General features: G+C 33.3%; 1 long non-coding RNA gene across 1 annotated transcript; it reads left to right on the forward strand.

Annotated features, from left to right (window-relative positions):
- The first annotated feature begins 503 nt into the window (after positions 1 to 503).
- LOC148948187 (uncharacterized) lies at positions 504 to 5,692 on the forward strand. Its single transcript, XR_016142350.1, has 3 exons — positions 504 to 1,831; positions 3,449 to 3,619; positions 5,364 to 5,692. It is a non-coding gene; the product is annotated as an uncharacterized LOC148948187 (long non-coding RNA).
- The last annotated feature ends 684 nt before the right edge of the window (positions 5,693 to 6,376 follow it).

The following is a 6,376-nucleotide window of genomic DNA, read 5'->3' on the forward strand; positions in this document are numbered from 1 at the left end:
CCAACTGGATTGGGCTTGTTAGGGACATATTACTTGAGAGTCGACCTACCCTAGAATAGTATTATCTATTCGTCAATTTAACAGTTCCTGTGACGTGGTAACTGGAGAAAGATATTCCTGAAGTTGTCAAGGATCGGCTGCTCCTTCCAAAGCCTATTTTTGTTTTGTTTTTTTTCGTCTGAGATTTGTGAATCAACAACGAACTTCAGATTCGACCGGATTATGAAGAATCTGTCTCGAGTCATCTTTTACGATATGGCTTTTACCCTAAACTTCCCAGATCAGTACATGCGGATCCGAGGAAACTTGAGGTTCCCCATCAGGATGAAAATGCCAACACAAATTTTTCAGCTCGTCTGGAGTTACATTCAAGGTTTTGTGGTGGACCAACTGATAGTTGCAGTTCATGAAAAAAGCTGTAAGTTCGAAGAAGCTCTCCGGGTAATATTGCAAAAAGAATTGTTCTGGACTCCGGTCGTCGTGATCCTGGAAATGAGTGGGACCCACATCTGGGCCACGATGATTATCGAACCGCCGAGACTTCCTCCAGGACAAGGTTGTTGCTACTTTGTCAGCCTTCAAGCGTTTGGCACGGGTTGCTAAGGTTATGTTATCATCAGATTCTTCACTCAACATCTGGAAGAACAGCATAAGTGCTTGATGACGGAATGGCTGCAACAGCTGGTTTACCGTATGAGCCTGAAGACGACAGAGTGGTTTTTTATCCATTACTCATAATCATCTAAATAAGAGAGGTCCAGGTCGCTCTCATCGAGCATTCCGAGGGTGTCATCAAGGGAAACTACAATAAAGGAACAGGTTCAGTAAGTTTGAAACTAATAGGTAGATAGATAGATAGTGATTGGCAAAAGAACCATCACAAACCCTAGTGGACCGAATTTGCATTTTTTAGTCAAAAAAATACAATAACAAAATAATACAATGACAACACATAGTTATCACTGTAACGAAAACACGACAGGTAACAGTCAGAAAATACAAAAGTCATAAATATAGGTCATAACTATAAAATATTTTAAAGGTCATAATATAAAAATATAAAAAGGGTAATAAATAAAATAACCAAATATTCAACAATGAAAAAATGATATATACAAAATAGTTTAATTCTTAGCAGACTTACGGGTTGTGATTTTGGTTGATTTTATTTGTAAAAGAGGGAATAAAAGTTTTTATAACGTAAGGTAGAAAAGGGTATTGTAACCAGGATGGGGGTTGGTGGGGACACTATACGGGGTTGGCAATTTCTTATGGGTGGATGGCGGCTAGGTTGTTGCCAATTTGTAAATAAAACAATCCTTGGCCTCTGCTAACCCCATTAGAATCGATATTTGAACTACGAAAAATCAACCCTAGCTTTTTACTCGATTGGAACCGCCCGGCCACAGACGTGGACATAGAGGTTTTCCAAGTTCCAAAAGATGGCACTTATCAAACTAACTGCTTTTAAAACTATCTAAGCACTGTCTACAATCAAGAGAGTACACCTGATTTTTCTCAGGACTTGTTCTCATTACTTTCTTTTTTTTCTTTTTCTTACCTTTACTTTTTTTCATCTCCTTATTTTAGCCTTTTATAGATTGTCAAAACACCACTAAAAGTCGCAGAAACCTTCTGAAAAAAATCACAGATGGCATTTCAGGTCAACCATAAAAATACACAGGTATATCCTTCGTATGCTCAAGCACTTTGTGGTATAATACCTTTCCAAGGAAATTCAAGCTGGGGGCATTTATGTCATGCACAAAAAGTTGATGATAATGATCAAGTGAATAGCAAATAATTCGAAAAGATTGGAACTGTTCTAGCGGTAAGTCATGTTATAAGCACATGTGGACTCATAGATCAAATAAAATCTATTTTGTCACGAAAAGCGATTGTCTCATTGCTCGGGCAAAAAAATCTAGAAATATGCCAATACGGAGCTTCAGAAACTGAGAAAAGATAGTGCTATGCCCAGCAGCTCCAAAGAAAAAGCAATAAAACAGAATAATTTTAGTAGAAAACCTTAAAACTCTCCCAGTCTTAGTGAAGAGCTGCAGCTGGAACAAAGAACCAGAAGCAAAGGTAAGCAATCTCCTCCTATGGATGATAAGAGAGATACAAATTCTGCATTTGATCAGATGGAAGATTGAAGCACAAACAGTGAGTAATTTTAAATTCTTCAATGGAATGTTCTGTCACTTAATAATTTAAGATTCAATGAGCTGATAGCTTGGATTGCTTTTAATCCTGATGATGTAATTTGTTTACAACAAACTAACCTGCATAGCCTAAGGAGGATTTATTTACCAGGTTTTAATATTTATAGGAAGGACAGATATACTGGGAAGAAAGGTGGAGGTAAATGGAGGACCGCCACTATGTGATGTTATTAACAGTGTTATTTAATGTTTCTTCAACAGGTTTCTCCTAAAGGGCCAAATAAATATGGATCATGGTCCAGAATTTATTTTTTTAAAGAATTTGAGTGCAGGTGTTATGTTAATTTAAAATTAATTTTTTATTAATACCTATCTTAATTGCATTTAAAAAAGAAAAGCTACTTTGCTCTAGAAGAAAATCGTCCCCTTTTTTTCTCCGTTCTCATTAAGCGGGCCTAAGAAAAAAATGAAACTGGATATGTTTTTGGATCGAACTATTACGAGGTCAGGGGTGATATAAGTGGCTTTTATGGTGCCACAAAACATTTATAAATTCATATTTTTAGCTTTTATTTTTAAGTTTGGTGAGTCAAGTAATCATCTCGTAGATATTTTTCTGTCAATCTTCTCCCCTGTGCAGGTATGATGAACGATGCATTACCACCAAAGCAGGGATAGTCCCTGGGCTTCAGATGGGAATATCAAGTTATAAGACATGTAAGAGAGGAATAAAGTTGGTTGAATTCGGCTTTTAAACTTTGGGAGACTATATTTTGTATTCTATTGTTTAGGAACTAATTGAAACCACTCCCCCAATTAATTGGTAGTTTTTTTGTCTTTAGTTGTGTCAATTTTTTGTGATTGTTAAGCTGTAAAATGTTAATTTTTTAGTTATATTTTTTTATTCAATATTTTTTTTTTTTATTACGTTATCCTAAATTTACACTTATCCTACTATTAGTTCTATGTTATGAATTTTGTGTTATCAATTTCAGGTTTTTGTTGAATGTCTCACGTTTTCTTTTGCTTTATAAAAAGTAAATTTTAAAAATGATTTGAGAATAAAATTTGAATAGCCTATACATGGCCATATGTATTTCATGTATACATATAATGCCTGTATATTTAAATTTTTACACGTGACTAAAAAGAAAAAGCAGTTACAGTTACTGTTTAGTAACTGTTACAGTTACTGTTACTGTTACAGTTACTGTTTAGTTTAGTTACAGTTACTGTTTACTGTTAAATTTTTATATTTCTGTTTAATTAAAAATTTGTTTTAGAGTTTGAAGACGATTTACCATGTGATCTCGAAAAGCCCTTTCATTTTCCAAACCATCCTTTGTCACCAAAACTGGAAGATGTTCCCTTGCTGAATTTACCTTGCATTTCAGGACCATGTAAATTTGAATACGACACCCAGGAATTGCAACCTATATATTTTAACAATGAAGGTATATCTGAAACATTGTATTTTTGTTGATTGAAATGTATTAGATATTAATTTATTCGACAAAAAAAGGACAAAGAGACTTAATCTCAAGATAGAACTTTTGTTTTATCTTTTTCCAATGTGAAGGTGTTGGCCAAACCGCTTTTGCAGTCTTAAATGAACATTTTTAAATTTTCACAAAGTAGTTTTGCAGGTTTTATTATTTTCAAAAGGCTTGATAATAAGCCTTAAAACTACAATTCTATATAAATTTTATAATCTATATATATAGTGTATATTTCTCTTCAAATTAAGAGATAAAAAACTAAATCTGTCTTATTATATTGATTTCAAGGTGAATTGGACAGAAGCACAGAATCGGCTGTTATTGTCTGAACTGCCTACCAGAAATTTTTAGTGTAGAATATTAATTTACTGAAAACACTAGATTCAAAAAAAAGTACTGAATTCATTTTGTGCAGATGAAGTCAAAATTTTTTTGTCTGTTTAGGGACGAGTTGTTTTAAATAATTATCTAGAAGAACATAGCGAATCTCATTGGATTAAAAAAAAGATGATAGTTACGCTTTCCTCAGACAGATGAATCCTTTTACTACAAAGTGAAAAACCATGAAAAAAAATCGAAACGAACAATCATAGTTCGTTTTAAAGGTTACCAAACACAAGTGTTTTCTGCATGTAAGTACTGGATGATGAAGTCTAACACGTTTTGTTTTTGAATCACTAGTTAGCAGTTGCATTTGACTATTTATCAGTCACAGCCTAAATATTGTTTTATTTAACAATTCGCTTATAGCCGATGAAATGTGAATTGAAACAATGTATTGATTTTTCACACTTCAATAGAAATTTTGAGCCTAAAATATGTGCATGGTCTCTATAAAAAAAGTAAAGGACATCAAATAAATCTGCTCGCAATTTACTCCAGCCTGACTCTTTGTTAAAAAGGAAATTTTTTTAAACGATTCAATGCTGATGGCGTTGTCACTATGTGCAACCATAATATCCTGAATTTGTTCTATTGTTTTTCATTGTCTATTGAAATGATTTTTCCCTATTTGAATTGTTATTTGTAAGAGCTGAGGAAAACGTGACTTCCATCTTTTTTTTTATCCAAAGCTTTGTGGCTACCCAAAAAATTCTAACTTCAAAATAAGATGTGCATTCTTTTAGCTCTCTCTTTTTCTTACAATAATTCCTGATATTTGTTGTAATATTTCTTCTCGTTCAATTATGATATGATTTACACCAAGGTATACTTTTTGATCTTTTAAGGTTTCATTTTCGCTCTTTTGTTGCATAAGAATAACTAATTTTAAAAGCTAATATAAGTATCACGATGAGGAAGAGAAGAGGGATTGAAAATAGAATTCCTATAGATTGATCCTATTCAAAAGAAAATAGATTGATCCTATTCAAATCTATTGAAAGATATAGCCTAGTGTTTTTTAACTTATATAATAATTTTATAATAAATTTTATAAGCTTTTAAAATAACCAATTTTAAAAGCTAATGTCTCGATAAGGAAGAGAAGAGGGATCAAAAATAAATTATTTGTTGTTACAATTACAATAAAAATATTTAGGATACAATTATTTGTAACCTATTGAAGATTTCCTGTTTTTTTTTCTTTTTTTTAACTCTGTAGACTTTCAAAACATTTTGAAAAATATATATTGTTTTTTTTTAAGAGTTTCGATTTTTTGTGTTATTTCGTTAACTCTGTAGACTTTTAAACTTTTAGGTCACTTTACACCACACGTGTCTGGACTTCACTTACAGGGAAATACGTCACTAGTTGTTTCAGAGAATCCATCCACTAGCAGTTTCTTAATTTCTTGTGCATCAGAATCTGAAGGAAAAGGCTTAGAATATAAGAAAACAGGTTTGAAAAGTCGCTTCCAAAGTGAAAAGTTAGAAAAATTGAAAAGATATCAAACAATTCATAAAAAGAAAAAGACATATAAGTGTGAGGTATGTGACAAGACATTTCCTCAAATGTGCGATTTGAACCGACACCAAAGAGTACACACGGGTGAAAAACCCTTTAAGTTTGATGTTTGTGATCAAAGCTTTTCTCAATCAGCACATTTGAAATCCCATGAAAGAGTGCAAATGGGTGAAAAACCGTTTAGGTGTTATGTTTGTGACCAAACCTTTTCTCATTTACCATGTTTGTACAACCATCAAAGAATGCATACGGGTGAGAAACCGTTTAAGTGTGATGTTTGCGATCAAACCTTTTCTCGAGCAGGATTCTTGAACACCCATAAAAGACTCCATACGGGTGAAAAACCGTTTAAGTGTGATATTTGTGATAAAACTTTTTCTCATTTAGTATGTTTGAACACCCATCATAGAATGCATACGGGTGAGAAACCGTTTAAGTGTGATGTTTGTGATAAAACCTTTTCTGTAGTACGAAATTTGAACACCCATGAACGAGTGCATATGAGTGAAAAACCGTTCATGTGTGATGTTGGTCACCAAACCTTTTCTCGTACAGATTGTTTGAACACACATAAACGACTGTATACGGGTGGGAAGCCGTTCAAATGTGATGTTTGTGACCGAACTTATTCCCAGTCATCACATTTGAGCACCCATACAAAAACGCATACGGGAAAGATGCTGTATAAATGTGATGTATGTGACCCAACCTTTTCCTGAGCAGAAAATTTTAACAATCACCAACGAGGGCATATGAGTGAGTAGACAATTAAATTTTATGTATGCGAGAAGTGTTTTTTGCAAGTT

This window comes from Artemia sp. Qi Xiang Cuo, chromosome 10, assembly GCF_049724085.1.
Source record: "Artemia sp. Qi Xiang Cuo chromosome 10, ASM4972408v1, whole genome shotgun sequence".
Lineage (NCBI taxonomy): Eukaryota > Metazoa > Arthropoda > Branchiopoda > Anostraca > Artemiidae > Artemia > Artemia sp. Qi Xiang Cuo.